We start from the raw sequence: 17,114 nt of genomic DNA on the forward strand, positions 1-17,114 counted from the left end.
TAATTTAATTTATGGTTATAAAATTAAAAATATTTTAAAATAATTATTAATAATTTTGGGGAAAATAAATTTTAAGGTTTTTTAAGTTAAATATAAATAGTAAACAAAAATATAATAAAATTAATTATTTAAAATAAAATATATTAATTTTAAACTAAATAAATTTTTTAAATTTAAAATTTTTTAAAATAGTTAGAATATTGATTTTATTTTTATTTTTTTTTAAAAAACCTTTGGAATATTTATTAAATTGAATTTTAAAAATAAAATTAATTTTAATATAATAAAAGATATATATATATATATATATATAAATATAATATATATAAAATTTTATATAATATATATATATATTTAAATTATATATATAAAAATTTTTAATATATATAAAAAATATAAATTAAAATTATATATATTATATTAAAATATATCTTATTATTAATATATATTTTTTTATATATATATTCTATTATTAATATATTTAAGTATTAAAATATTTTAATATAAATAAAAAGGTATTTTTTAACTATTTTTATATATATATATCTATATTAATATCTTAATTATAAAAATATTTTAAATTTGGAAATTTATATTCCTTATATTATTATTTTATAGTATTTTTATTTTAAAATTTTAAAATAGTAAAATATAAAATTTATTTGTTTTTAATTTTTTTATTTTAAAAATCTTTTTGGGTTAAAAATTTATTATATTTCTTTTATATATTAGGGGTTTTAAAATAAAAATATTATTCTAGATTCTTTAAAAATTTTATTATCATTTATTTATTTTTTCTATATCTTATAGTTTTTATATAAAAATTTTAAAAAATTTTCTATTTAAAAATTTTTTTTAAACATTAATTTAAAAAGGAAAATTTGCCAAAAACGGGTACGAAAAAAATAATAAAATATTTTTTGAAAGTATTAGAAATTTGGTAAAAATTTTTAAAACTTTATTCCTTTACTTTTAAATAAAAAATTTGGAGAACTATTATATATATAAAAAATTAAAATATAAAATAAAAAAAATTTTAAAAAATATACATCTAATATAAATAAAATTTAAAAAATAAAAATACAAATATAAAATATAAAAAAAAAATTTTAAAATAAAAATATATATAATATAAATATATATAAAAATATACATAAATTTCCCTATATATATAAAATATTATAAATATATAATATATATAATATAAATATATATATATATATAATTATATATATAATATATATTATAAAGATATATATATTTTAAAATATTTTATATCTATTTTTAAAATTAAAATATATAGTATAATATATATATATAATATATAAAAATAAAATTTATTATAATAAAAATATTAATATATATATGTAAAATATATATATTTGAATTTAATAATAAATTAACCCCAATGGAAGTTTATTTTAATTAATTTTTTAAAGAATTTTTTAACCTCATTTGAAAAATTAGGAATTTTGGAAATTAATAGTTAAATAAAATTGGTTATAAAAAAAAAGGGCGAAAATGGGAAAAAGCTTAAATTGGTAAAAAAAAAAGGAAACCCATTTTAAAAAGGGGGGGGAAAATTTTAATAAGATTAAAATTAAAAAGGGGGTTTAATCCCCAAAAGGTTTTTAAAAATTAATTTGGATTGTAAAAACCAGGTGGAAAAGAAATTTAATGTGGTAAGGGATAAATAAAGTGATTACCTAAAAATACCAAGGATTGTGGAAAAAGGGGAAATTAATATATAAATAAAATAAATAAATTGAATTATATCTTTTATATATTTTTATATAAAATATATAGATATAATATATATACCCAATATTTTATATTTTATATATATATATATAATTTTAAAAAATTATATAAAATATATATAATATAATATATAATATTATAATATATTTTTAAAATATATATATAAATATATATATATATATATATATATATATTTTAAATTTTATATTTTAAAAAATATAATATATATATATTTTAATTTTAAAAATATATATATAACCTTTTCCCCTTCCCTATTTTCAACTCAATTAAATTTTGGGCTTTAGTTTACATAATTTAGCAATTTCCCCTTTGGTTTTTACTGTTTTTAGATGAAAAAAAAAATCAAACTGTTTTATATATTTTTATATTTTAACACAAATAAATAGAAGCTTTCCCCAACTTCCCAAAAAAAAAAACAGCCAAAACCCCCCCAATTAAAAACATTTGCAAAAAAAAGAATCCAGGCAAAAAAAGTGAAAAAATATTAACCAGCTTTTAAAAAATCTTTCCCAGAAAAATAAATAAAAAGAAAACAAAAAATAAAAAAGTAAAAAATAAGTGAACTACCTTTTTTTGGGGTTACTAGGGCAGGAATTTTATAAATTAAATAACAATTTTAGAAATAAAATAACATTAAAAAAAAAAAAAAAAAAAAAAAAAAAGGGTTTCAGCTTAAACCTCTTGATCTCGTCTGTTTTAAAATAAACCCTGAAAAGACAAAAAAAAATATATATATTTTGGAAAACAATGTAAAAAATAAAGTGGAGAGTGACAAAAAAAGTTGTAAAAGATAAAAAGGCTTCCAAAGAAAAAAATTGTTTAAGTGACGCATGGTGGGTTTTTATGCCCCCTTAGGAACCTCAAAAAATTATTTATTTTGCCAAAATTTAAACTTTTTTAAAAATTATTACTGTGCACTTTTTGATAGAATAAAGAAATTTAAACGGGGCTTTTTTGCCATGTTTACCATAACATGATTTCCCTTTAAACCTAAGCTGCAAAAATTTTTCTCATTTCGAAGGTTTTAGTCCCCAGGGTGGTTGGGGTTGAGTACTCTAAAACCTGTAAAATTGGGAAAACAATATTTAGGGTGAGACATCCAATTATTTTAATAAAAAGGGTTTTAGTAAAAAGGGGGACCCCACGGGAACAAAAAATCCTATTTTTTGACATGAGGGGGGAAAATTTTTTTAACTTTGCAAAGGGTTTTCCCAATTTGAGTAGATTTCCCCTCGAGTCAGTCTGGTCAGCTTTTCCCTCACACTCCTTTCTGAGACTTGGGCCCAAACCACTTTTGGGGGCTGCATTTCCCCAGGGTAAGGGTTGCAATCCTCCAATTTAAAACCAAAATAAAAAACTTTTTTAAAAGCATATTAAAAAATTAAAATAACATAAAAAAAAGCATCAAGGCCTGATGAACAAAACACCCACCCGATAAAATTCTAAAAAAAAAAAAAAAAAAATAAAATAATAATAAAATTTCCCCAATCCAAAAAAACAAAAACTGTGGGGTTTGAAAAACATCCCCTCTGTTGAAGGGCTTAAAATTGCCTTCCCCACTTTTCTGCAACTTCTGCTAAAAGGGACAGAAACTAAGGATTTGTATTTTCTCATTTTGTCAGCAAGGGAAAGGAAAAGGAAAAAAAGCAGCCCGTCCACTTAAAACCATTAAAGTCTGGCTGAATGGGTCATTGGTTCATAACATGCAAATTCTCCTCCCAAATGTGATGTTTAAGTTTGCCAAACAATACCACTTGAAGAGTTTTTTTTTGGGCCATTTCTTTACAGTAGAAAAAACGAAAACTTTTAAATTGCAAAAAAAAACTTTCTTAAATTTTTAACGATAATAACAATAATCCCAAAAAAATAATAATAAGAAAAGGGTTTTTGTAAGGGTAATAAAAATCATATTCAGATCCAGTTTAGAGAGTAGAACACAGTTAATGACTTCCCTCAAAAATACCCAGGGGAAGTTATTGTAAATGTAAAACCCCAAGGGTTTGACTCGAGGTTTTAAATTGCGGGGCTTAAGTTTGTGATATCCCAAAATTCACCAACCTTTTCCAATTTTTCCTGTTGAAACCTTTTAGGTCACTATAAAAAAAAAGGGGGAAATGAAAAATATTCTTTACACAAGGATGAGATGAAAAATAAACAAAGGGGAAAGTTTTTTATTTTTTAAAAATAGCAGCCTTAAAATATAATTAAAAATTTAAACCTTTTTCAGTCATAGCCCCCACTAAATAAAAAAAAAATTCTAACTTTATCATGCCCATTAAAAAAACACATCATTTACTACTTTGTTTAACCCGTCCCAATATTTAAAAGTACACAAATCTACTTATTAAGAAAGGGATTCCGGGCTTTGCTCGGGGCTTTTGGCGTCAAGTACCATGGCACTAGAAAATGTTTTTCAAGAGTTTGTGCAGGTTCAAAACATAAACGCATCTTGTTTCAGCATTATTTATTGCAGTTGTGTTTAAATAAAAAAAATAAAAATTTTAAATATAAGCAATAAAAAAAAATTCAAATTCTTTTTTTATTACAAATAAAAAAATTTGTTTGATTTTAAATAAAAATTTTATAAAGCTAAACTAATATCCATTAGGAGCCCAAAATTTTTGGAAGAAAATAAAAATACCATTAGTGTGAACAAAGTTCATTGGAAAATGTAAATCTGGAAAATGAGTTTATCCCGAAAAATATTTGAAAAAAAGATACAACTTTTTTTTTCATATAAAACTTCAGAATAACATGTTTTTGATAAGATATAAAATCAATGGGTCATTATCCTTGAACTGTAATTTAGCCCTTTCCCATTTCACCTTTTACCTTATTTTAATTTAAGCACCAAGAAAAACAAACAGAATTCCCAAAAAAAGCTTGTCTAAGAGCATCTGAATCTTTTGAAGGGAGGGGTTGATTTTGCCAGTTTTGGAGAGTGGACTGAGGGATTTACTGGAAAAACTGTGAAACCTGGAAATACTTTTTAAAACCCAAAAATTCAAAAAAGAAATTTTTTAACAAAAGTAGAATAATATAAAAAATGTCTTTAAAAGGGAAAGGGGACGTTATATACAAAATCTTACACAAAACTGTTCATTTCAGAAGTCAAAAAATTTAACCTCCCTTTAGAATATTTTTTTATAACTGTCATGCTCAAAACATTTTTTCTTAAACTGAGAATATGGGATTTATTTTTTTAAATCCTTTCTGGTAGGGAAACCCAAATAAATCTACTTTTGCTCTATTAGGGCAAAATAGTCTAATTTGAGCAACACTTTTAAAATTTAAATTTTAAATTTAAGGAAAATCACCTGATTTAAAAAACCAAATAACCCTGAGCGGAAAACCTTTCCCCAATTCGGTTAAATCCCCCCAGCCAGCCCGTGTTTCAATTAAAGGCACAGAAAGATTCAGCATTGCACACACGCCCTCAACATACTTTTAGCAATTTTTCGTCTGAAAAATAAAAGTGAAGAAAAACTCTATAAAATTTAGAATCATTTTATAAATAAAAAGAAAGGTAGTTAAATTTCCCTACATAAATAGGAGAAGAAATAGATTTTTTCAGGAATTTTTTAAAAAAAAATCAAAACACATTAGGGCCCATATACACCCACCATACTTACACCCCCAAAACTTACACACACACAAAAAAAAAATTTTCTTTTTACCCACACTCTTTTTTGATTAAAATAAAAAACATCATCCCCCAAAGATGATGTTTTTGGGTCCTTCTTCAATAGTACCAAAAGCCAGGGGTTTTTTTTTTTTGAAAGACTCGTTCAAGTAAAATTGTTCAAGGATTGTGTAGTCCCCCAAAAATAAAGCCATACACATACCAAACTGAAAAGCAGACAGCCTCCCTTCAAAGACATTCATGGGGTTTTTCCTTTTTCCCTTTGTCAAACCCAAAGGAAACTTTAAAGTCAGCCTGGCAAAGTAAGAACCATGGGGTAAAAAAACCAAAACACTATTTTTCCGCCGGCTTTAGAACCATAAATTTACACTAACAATTACTGGGAAATTATAAATTAAAAATAGCCCCTTTTCTTAAGGTGATAAAAAACTAAATTTTTACTTTACAGCTAATTCCAAGGGAGAAATTTAAAATTATCTCTTGGGTGAATGGGGGCAGCTATCAATTTAAATTTTTATTTAATGAAAAAACCTAAAAAAAAAAAAAAAGAAAGATTACAACATTTTATAATTTTGTAAAAAAAAAATGTCCAAATATTTCCGAATTTTCTAAAAGATTGAAAACCCGACAACTTTCAAAACTTTCTTCTGATAAAACCAAGATAGAGTTCGGCCCGAGCATTCCCGGAAATGTCATTCACCTAGGAAGTATCAAGGTTCGGGGAAACAGGGGGATTTAGCTTAGTTTCCCTTTCCCCCCCCAACCCCGAAAAATAAAGGGGGAAGTAGGTGCTGACTGTGACTGGTTATGGGCACGAACTTTATATAGACTAGATGAAAAAAAACCCCACACCCAAAAATTTTTTATAAAAATTCTAAAAACCTTTAAAAAAAAATCACCCAAAAGAGTTAAAAACAGCATCCCCAAATTTTTGTGGTTTTCCCCATCTCCCCCAAAATGCGACCCGCCTGCCTGCGCATTTCTTTGAAGTCTCCCCCACCAAGGCCAGGGGTCCCCGGACCTAAAAAAAAAACCAAAAATTAACTTTTTTGATAAAATTTGTATCCATACTAAAAAGGAAACCAATTCACCAAACCATCAATGAGAAGTAAGAAAAATAGACCAGCCCCCTCAAATAATTAAAAAGTACTAATCTAAAACTGAACAAAAAAAAATCTTTTTTTTACTTTTGTATGGGGAAAAAGAAATAGCTTAAGGAAGGAAAAGGAAAAAAAAGGGGTTAAGGTTTCTTTAAATAAAATATTTGGAGTATTGGTTCCAAAATTCTGTCTATGGGGGGGTTACATTTTTTGCAAGCTATTTTAAGAAAAATGTATGTAATGTGTTTTAAACCCCTCAAATTACATAAAAACCATTAATATCAACCAATCATTTTTAATTTTTTGGCTTGGGAAAGCCCTTAGGTCCCGCCCAAAGGCCCCATTCAAATTTTTTAAAAAAATTTTATATATACCAAAAAGGGATTCTTTTCATTTTCTTTTTATTTATGTGAGGCCAACCCCACATAAATCAGTATTTTGCAACTTTTTTCTTATTACTTCCCCCCCCTTTACCCTAATTTACAAAAAAAAAGTTGAAAACATGTTAACCTTATTTTCTCACCTATTTGAATGTTTTTCATAGCCTTTAGTCCCCTTTTTAAATTTAAAAGGTAAAGTATTTTTAAAAATTTATCAAAAAAAATTTTAGTTTCAAATACTGTATCTTTAAAGGGAATTTTTACGCTGGGATACAAACCCCCCAATTTAGAAAATTTTGTTTTTTCACCTTTGTTTTGTTTGTCTTTTATCAAACCTCACTCACTAATTTACTAGAGATTTATTTTTAAACCCGGTCAAGATGAAATACAGAAGCTCAAGGGTAAGTGGGGCAGGCAGACTCTGTTAAAAGTGAGATTTAGTTTAAAATTAAACCTTTTTTTAGGCCCAAACCCCCCTGTGTGTTAGGACCTTTGGGCCCTTTAAAACCCTGAAAGAATTTAAAAGTATGCACAGTGAACCTACTATGGGGGATGTGGTGCCTGTCCCCAGGGGACCCTATAACCCCCAAACCCCCCCTTTAAAAACAAAAGTCTAAATTTTCCAAAAATTTCAATAATGGGTGCCTGACTTCAAATTTCCGCTTGCCCTCAAAGAGCAGGGGAATGGTATCAGCCCCAAACCCATGGATCGCTTCTCTCCCTTTGGGCCCCGGGGGTTTTTGCTGTTTTTCAGGTGTGTGCTGTGGACCCTGGGAAACTGAAGAATATAAAAAAAACCCCAATCAGTTTTTCATATCACATCAGCCATTTTAATTTAAAAATTAAAAAAAGACGATTAAGATTTAAAAGAACACGATAACAGTTTTTTTTTGGGGGAAAAATGACAAACAAAAACCCAATGAGCATAACCCAAAAGTATTTAAAATTTTCATGTTATTTAGAACACAACCTACCTTTTAAAATAGGTATGTAGTAAATTTCTTTAGGCCCTTTATCATCTTTTTTAAAAGGAGGGGAAAAATTTGAAGAAATTTTATCAACACTTTGCCCTATCTTTTACTTTTGACTGCATCAAACAAAATTTTTTGTTTGAGTGCATTAGTTTCTCTCAGCGGGCCCTAACCGATTTGAACCAGGGGTTCCCACTTTTTACTTTAATTAATAAAAATTTTTTCAAAAACACTTTTTACATGATTAGAAAGAAAGAAGATGACAAAAAAAAAAAAGCAAAAAAAAATAAAAATACTCTGTACAATGATTTTTTTTAAAAAAATCAATGAATATCAGATGGCACTTACCCTTACCGGGAAAAAACGTTTTGGAATAAGAGGGGGCTATCCCTTTGCTAAGAATCTAGAATTGTGCTTTCTGCAGTTTTATAATCTAAAAGACAAAATAAAACATATGGAAAGCTATCTATTTTTAATTTGGGAAAATTTTTAACTGAAAACACATTTTACTCTTTTTTTTTAAAAAAGGGTTTCCCGGTTTTCCCTTTAGAAACTCAAAAACTCAAACTTTTTTAAATTTCCCCCTGAGGGCCCGAGCAGGGCTACAAACCCCCACGCACCCCCTTTCCGATCTAACAAATCCCCCACTCTCCTTTTTAGTCCCCACCCACGGGGCTCTGCAGCAAAAAAAAACCAAAAAAAAAAATATTTAATTATTTATAATCTATATTCAAAAATCTTTGTGACCCCAGAAACATAAAAAAACTAAAAAAATATTCCAAAAAAAAAAACCTTTGGGTAAATCCAAATGCCTCCCTTTGGGGGAGGCCCCATTTTAGCAACGATGAAAAGATATGGTAATTTTTCCCGCTGTTTGCATCAAACCTGGACTAATTGCAAGTGGAATAAACTTGCCCCGCTGGAAAGCCTTGCCTCCAGAAAGATGGCGGTTGCCAAAACTCCCATTCCAGGGGGTTAAGCAAATGCAAAACCATCAAAAAAAAAACATAAAAAAAAAGTAAAAAAAAGATAAATTTGGAAAAAACAAAGGGGTAAAAACCCTTTTTAAAATAAAAGCTTTATGGGGCTAATGAAAGAAGCTGCTTTGTTGGATTACCAAAATAAAAAAAACCTAGAATTTAAAAATAAATAAGAGGGAAAAGGACAGATTAGCACATAACAGTTGGTGGGGGACAGCCAGCCCGATCGGGGTGGGCAAAATACCCAACCCGCCTTTAAAGCCTACTACAGGGCCCGGGACGCTGGTTTTGGGAAACTACGGGGTGGTCTACTGCAGGGGAGTCATGTTTTTTTTTTCCTGGAACATGAGTCAAGAAATTTTAATGCATGGGTTTTAAGAGTTAAGCTTCCCGATCTTTTAAAAAAGGTTTTTGGAGAACAATGCTACAAAACCTGCCAAGGGGTAAAATTTTTAATTTTGCCTTACAAAAATAAACTTCCTTTTTCAATTTTAAAATTTCCCTTTGAATCCCCAAAAAAGCTTTCAAACCTTTTTTTAAAAAGGGTGCATTTTTTTTTAAATTTAAAAAATTTTGAAAGTTTTTAAATTAACCCAAGAACAAAAAAATTTAAAATTAAAGTTAAATTTTTTCCCCAAATTAAAAGGTCAGGGAAAGCCTTTTTCCCCGGGACCAAATAAAAACCTTCCTTTTATGTCCTTTCCAAGAGTTGCTCCCCCAAACCTTCATTCCTTTTTGTTGATTTTTTGGGCCCCCAAAAATGGATTCCGGGGGATTTGGGAAAAGGCTTCCTTTGGAAAATACAATTCCCTTATTCCTTTTTTGGAACTAAATTAAATTCCCCCAATTTCCTCCCTCGTTTTTGTTGTTGCTCCTGGTTTATTCACAAAAAATTTCCCTAAAAAAGTTTTAAGGGGAAAAAAAGGGGGGTTTTCCTTTAAAAAAATATTGTGTTTTAAAAAAATTTTTTTTTCCCAAAATTTTTCAACGTTACCAAATTTTCTATTTTATTTTTCCTGGGAAGTTAAAACCCCCCTTATTTCTTTCCCCTGAAAGGTTCACCTAAAATTCACACCTAAACCCCAAAACCCCCTTTTCAAAGAACCCAAGCAAAGAAAAAAATTTGAAATGACATTTAAAATAATTTACCCCCGAATCGATTAAAAAAGGGGGGGTTAATTTCCCCTTTCCCCCAAATTTGCCAGGTTGGGGAACTTTACTTTTTTCGTGCCTGGGGGAAAGTGGGAATCCAAACCCAAATTCCCTTAAAAAACTGGGAGGCCGCCTTTTCAAAAAGGGGGAAAACGGCATTAAAACACCCGTCGGGAAAAAAAACCAAAGGTTAAAACCCATAAACCCCCGGAAAAAAAGAAAGGAGGGAAAAGGAATTGTTAAAAAATTTATTGAAAACAAAAAAAAATGTTGCTGGTTTTGACATTTACTTCATTTAGGGATTTTTTAAAAGTTGTTAATTTTCCCCCTTTTACAATTTTATTATGAAGTTTTTTTAGAGAAAAATTTATTTTTTCAGTGGCCCCCCTGGTAAACGTTTTTTCAAATTCCAAAGGGGGGAAATTTTAAAAAACCCCGGTGCGGGCCGGCAAAAAAAAAAAAGTAAAAAAAAAATGGGAAAACGTCTTTTAAAAAAGCCAAAAAACCGGGTTAAATTTTACAAAGTCCCAAATTTCCTTAAACGGAGGAAGGGGGTTGAAATTTAAATGGAAACTAAAACCCCGAATTTTTAAAAATCCCCAAATTATTTGAAATAAGGAACCCCAAAAATTGAAATGATTTTTTTTATCATTTTTCCTAACATTTTTGGATTTCATTCTTTCAAAAATTTGATAAAATAAATTAGTTAATTTCCCAAAAAATGACAAAATTCCCCCTGACCCCAAAATTTTAAACAGAAAAAGTTTTCGTGTTAGACGAACTCGGAAGACTTTCCGTTTAGTTTCCCGGTGCAAAAAGGAATGAAGGACGGGAAAATTTTAAGAAAAAACATTAAAAAGAAATGAAAAAAAGGAAAAAAACTAAAAAAAACTTAATGAAATCTAAGAATTGGAAAAAACCCGGGGGGGGGGGGGGGGGGGGGGGGGGGGGGGGGGGGGGGGGGGGGGGGGTTTTTTTTTTTTTTTTTTTTTTTTTTTTTTTTTTTTTTTTTTTTTTTTTTTTTTTTTTTTTTTTTTTTTTTTTTTTTTAATTACCAAAAAAATAAAATTTTTTTGTTTATTTTTAAAACCAAAAGTACAAAAAGCTTAAAATTAAAAAAGTTTGAAAAAAACAAAAAAAGGGGTTTTTTTAAAGAAAAAATTTACAACCAAATTAAAACATTTTTTTTTGATTTTCCCTTGGGGGGAAAAAAGGGGATTTTTTGATAAGAATCTCGTTTAAAAATATACACCACCATACTACACCCCCATACTTACACACACCAAAAGAAATTATACCCACACTCTTTTTATAAAAAGACATCCCAACGATGATTTTTGGTCCTCTTCATAGTATCCATGCCGCTTTTGAAGACTCGTTCAAGTAAAATTGTTAAAGGGATGGTAGTCTCCACATAATACCTATACATACAGCTGAGAGCGAGACAGCCTCCCTTAAAAGGGACGGATTCATGCTTTCTCTTTCCTCTTTGTCAACAATGGAAGTTTAAAAGTCAGCCTGGCAAAGTAAGAACCTATGGATAAAATCCAAGCACTATTGCTCAGCTGTGCTCAGAACATAATTCTACACGAATCAGTTACTGGAAACTTATAATATTATATAGCACTTACTGAAAGGTGATAATGCAACAAAGAATTTCATTTTACAGCTAATTCCAGGCAGAAATTTAAAATTATCTCTTAGGAGTGAAGGGTGCAGCTATCATATTTACACTTATATTCATGAAATCCTACAAAGAAAGATTACAACATTTTATAATTTTAGTAACAAAAATGCCCAAAATATATTCCGAATTTCATAAAAAGTTTGAATCAGACAACTTACAGCAACTTCTTTGATAAACCTAAGATAGAGTTCGGCACGAGCATTCATGAGGGGTCAGTTCACCTAGGAGAGTATCAAGGTCTCGGGGATCAGGGAGATCACCCTTTTATTTCCCTTCCCCCCCACTAACCCTGAGAAAATAAGGAGTATGTAGGTGCTGATTCTTTTGACTGGTTATGTCACGTAACTTATATATAGATAGATGAAATGCCCCACACACCCAACATTTAATATCATAATTCTCAATACCTTAAGAATCACGACAGAGTTCAAAAAGCATCCAATCTTCTGGGGTTTCCTCATCTCCCCTAAAATGCGACCTGCCTGCCTGTCGCATTTCTTTGAAGCATCTCCACCACAAGAGCCAGGTGTCCAGGCCCTAAAAAAAAACCAAAAATTTAACTTTGTGATAATATTAGTATCCATACTAAATGTGAACCATATTCACATCTCATCAATGAGAAGTAAGAAGTAGACCAGCTCCTCAAATAATAAAATGTAGCTAATCTAAAACGAACAAAAAAAAATTTTAAATTTTACTTTTGTATGAAATTGAGAAATAGCTTAAGGAAGGAAAGGAAAAAAGGAGTTAAGGGTCTTCAAAATAAACTTTTTGGAGTATTGTTTTTCAAAACTTCTGTCTATGTTGCTTACATTTTTTGCAAGTTTATATAAGATACAAATGTATGTATATGTGTTGTAACCCATCAAATTACATAACACCATTAATACTCAACCAATCTTTTTTAATTCTGGCTTGTGAATAGTCATTAGGTCTGCCTACTGCCTCATGCAAATTATTTAGAAATATTCATATATACAAAGGGCATGCTTTTCATTTGTTTTTTATCATGTGAGGGCCAACACACATAATATCGGGTATTTTGCAACTTTTCCCTTCTTATTACTTCTTACTCCTTTACCCTATTCACAATAAAAAGTGAAATCATGTTACTGCCTTATTTTCTCACCTATTTGAATAAATTGTCATAGCCTCAGTCTTTATCATTAAGAGGTAAAGTTTTTTTAAAATCATCAAAATATTTCAGTTACAAGTACTGTTTTTAAGGGAAATATTACAGTGGGATAAAAACAGCTCCATCAGAAAATTTGTTTTGCACCTTTGTTAGTTTGTCTATATCAGACCTCATCACTAATCACTAGAGATTTTTTTAACCAGGTCAAGATGAAATACAGAAGCTCAGAGAAAAGTGTGCAGGCAGACTCTGTTAAAAGTGAGATTTCAGTGAAAATTAGCCTTTATTTATGGCACACACCCTCCTGTGTGTTAGGACCTTTGGGCCCATTAAACCCATGACAGACATTTAAATTGTATGCTACATGAGACTATACTATGGGGTATGTGGTGCCTGTCCCCAGGTACCCTATACCCATACCCCCTTAAGAACAAAAGTCTAAATTTACCATAATAATTTCAAAAATGGGCTGCCTGACTTCAACTGTCCTGCTATGCCCTCAAAGAGCAGGGTAATGGTATCAGCCCAAAACCCCAAAGAGATCGCTTCTCTCTTGGCCCGTGGTTTGTGCTGTTGTAAGGTGGGTGTGCTGTGGGGCTCCTGAATCTGTAAGAATATAAAATAAACACAATCAGTTATCATATACACATCAGCCATTTTAATTTAACATTACTAAAAAACAGACAGATATAATGATTTAAAAAAACACGATATACAGTTTTGTTGGGGGAAAAATTGACAATCATAATCCCAAAGTAGCATAACAAATGTATTTAATTCTCATGTATGATTAGAACACAACCCACCTTAACATAGGTATGTAGTAAATTTCTTTAGGCCTTCATCATGCTTATTTAAAAGGGGAAAAGTTTGAAGAATCTATCAACACTAGCCATATCTTTTACTTTGACTGCATCATCAAACTTCTTGTTATGAGTGCATTGAGTTCTCTCAGCTTGCCGTAAAACCCATCGAACCAGGTCTCCCCACTTCAGCTTTAAATTTAAAAAATTGTTTCAAAAAACTTTGACATGTATTAGTAAAGAATGAAGATGACAAAAAAAGAATAGCAAAATAAATATAAATACTCTGTACAAGTGATTTCTTTAATAAATCAATGTCATATCAGATGGCACTTACCCTTACGGAAGAATCGTTGTGTGAAGTAAGAGGGTCTCATCCATAGCTAAGAATCTATGAATAGTGCTGCTGCAGTTTCATAATCTAAAAGACCATTAAAAAAATATGAGATGCTATCTATTATTAATTGGAAATGTTATAACTGAGACACATTTTACTCTTTATTTTAAATGGCTTACAAGTGTTGTCATCTTGAAGCTCAAATAACTCAAACTTTCAAATACCCTCCTGAGCAGAGCAGGGCTACACCACCCCTGCAGCCTTCCAGATCTAACAAATCCCCCACTCTCTTCTGAGTTCCCACAACACGACTCTGCAGCAATAAATCAGAGAAAAAATTTAATATATCATAAACTATATTCAAAGTCTTTGTGGGCCCCATGCAAACATAAATAAACTAAAATATATTCCAAAAAAAAAACCCTTTGGTAAATCCAACTGCCCCACTTTGGGAGACACATATTAGCTAAATGATGAGTAAATGATATGGTAAATTTTTCCCGCTGTCTTGCATCAGCCGGGGCTAATTGCAGGGTGGAACTAATCTTGCCAGCTGAGACAGCCTTGCCTCCAGATGATGACGGTTGCCAACACTCCATTCCAGGGGGTTCAAGCAACTGCAACCTATCAAGAAAAAAACATAAAAAGAATGTAAAAAGTATAAATGGAAAAAGCAAGGGATATTACCCTATAAAAATATAGCTCTTTGAGCTAAAGCAATGAAGCTGCTTCAGTTGGATTTTCCAAAATAAAAAAAACCTAGATTAAGAATAAATAAGAGAGAAAAAGGACAGATTAGCACATAACAGTTGGTGGTATACAGCCAGCAGATCGGATGGGCAATTTTACTCCAACAGCCTTGGGTGCCTACTACAGGGCCAGCACGCTGGTTGGCAACTAGGGCTGGTCTACTGCAGAGAGTCATGTTTTTTTTTTGCATGGAAACATGAGTCAAGATTTAATGCATGGGTTTCAAGAGTTAAGCTCCAGATCTTTTAACATGGTTATTGGAGAACACTGCTACAAGCCCTGACCAAGTGTACAGTGTACATTTAGCTTACAAGTTTATAAAACTTGCATTGTTTCTAAGTTAGGACTGGAATTTGACAGTTTGATTATTACCCAAAAAAGCATCTTCAATATCATGTTATTTCCAAATAAATTGTCAGTAATGCACTTTTCTGGCACCAATAAAAAACACTGTCATTGATATAGCTCTTCCTAATATTTGCTATTAGCAACTAAACATTCATTAATTTTTGATTTTTACCACAATTCAGGCAATCGATTTTTATTTTCTGGCTTACCTCCCCCTCCCAAAAACCTATCATACGTTTCCCTTTGTGTCCCCCAGAGAGCAAATGCGGGGGTCCACACGGCTCCCCCATCGTTTTTGTTGTTGCCCCTGTTGTGGCAGGATGGGGGATTTCTTGGGGAAAAGTTTTAAGGAATAGGCTTTCCTTTGAAAAAAGATGTTTAAAATACAATTCTTTCTTTCTCATCTATATTATAATCATATTTCTTTCATCGTGAATGTTAAAACAGTTTTTCTCCTAAAATGTTCATTCATCAAATCACACTAAACCCAACCCCCCTTTTTAAAAATAAAGCAAAAAAATAAAACTACTGAAAGTGAATAAAAAACATACTACAAGAATAAAACTAAAAAAGGGGGGGTGCTATCTTCCCCCAAACTGCCGCGATTCGGGCGCAAACGTTCGTGACGTCACTCTGCCCGGAACGTCAAAGGGAAATCGGAACCTCATTCCTCTTTCATTTTCTCGCCCGGACGCCGTTCAGGGGGGTAAACGGGATTCGAGCACCCTGGGCCAAACCCCCGATACGAAACCCAAGCCCAAAGGGGAAAAAGGAAATTTTGAATGATTTTATGTACGCAAAAATGTTTTGGAGCCCATTACATCGTATGGGGAAGGGGGTTTTTACGTTGTTTTTCCCTTTAAGATTTTATTTTAAATATAGCTTGAGACTTTACTTTTTATACAGTGCCTGGGGAACGGTTTTTTAAAATCAAACCCAAACTCTCCCCTTTAACAAAAAAGTGGCTCGGCCTTGCATTAAAAATGTAAAAAAAAAGTGGGTAGAGACGTGCTATCATGCAGCAGAAAAAATCCAGGATATAGACTATACAAGAGTCTGAAATCCTATAAACGAAGAAGGAAGAAGTTAGAAATTTAAGATTGGAAACTGAAGAACAGATATTTTGAATATCACAAAATTATTTGAAATAAGATACACAAAAATAGTGTGAAATGATGATTATAGTATCATTTTCCTAAGCATCTTAGAGGATCATGTCTTATCAAAATTCTGATAAATTATTAGTTAATTTCCCGAAAATGACAACCAGGTCTCCCCTGACAATATTTGTATCATCAGACATGTTTTCGTGTTATGAGAACAAATCTGATGATCATTTCAGTTGAGTCCTGATAGCAGGGGAGGATATGAAGTAGATCAGGGAAATTGTAGAGTAAAACAGGTTGAAATAAGAAGAATAGTGAACAGAAATGTGTAAAACAAGTACTAAAAATGCCAAAAATCGGTTAATGAAACTCTACAGACATTGCCGCCATCTTTCAAAGTCTACGCACCGACATGCCAACTTTCGAAAAACTCTACAGTAACCAAACCCATCGTTTGGTAAAAATCTCTAGGATTTAACATAATCCAGATCCCTCATGGTAATTGTACATTGGGTCCTAACCAATAAACCAGCCTAACCTTAACCCTGTGGGATTTATACACTATGATCTATATATTCCCTGGTCAGGCTTTCGCCCCTAACCGGGTTATATATTCGCTGTCAGGGGGTACAACCCCCGACCCCGTGAATAAATACACTAGCCCGGGGAAAAGCCCCGGACCCCTGTGATGATAATACGCTTTAGCCGGCCCCTGGGTAACCACCTTGTACACTGAGCGTTTCTTCGCTTCACTATGGTCACAATGCTTGTTTCTAATCACTTTTTTTGGCATTTGGGGACTTCATGGGTTCAAATATCAGTTGTGATAGAGACTAATGTCCATTGTAAGTTAAACCCCCAATAGACTAAAATGACCCAAATTGACGCAGCACTTGAAATGAAAAAAAGTTTTCGTTTCACGATGAAATGCATTTTGGCT

At 31.0% G+C, this 17,114-nt stretch overlaps 1 pseudogene; it reads right to left on the reverse strand.

Annotated features, from left to right (window-relative positions):
- Window positions 1-4,425: 4,425 nt before the first annotated feature.
- On the reverse strand, window positions 4,426-14,895 carry LOC119569261 (annotated as a pseudogene).
- Window positions 14,896-17,114: the final 2,219 nt, after the last annotated feature.

Source organism: Penaeus monodon, unplaced genomic scaffold (genome assembly GCF_015228065.2).
Source record: "Penaeus monodon isolate SGIC_2016 unplaced genomic scaffold, NSTDA_Pmon_1 PmonScaffold_1374, whole genome shotgun sequence".
NCBI lineage: Eukaryota > Metazoa > Arthropoda > Malacostraca > Decapoda > Penaeidae > Penaeus > Penaeus monodon.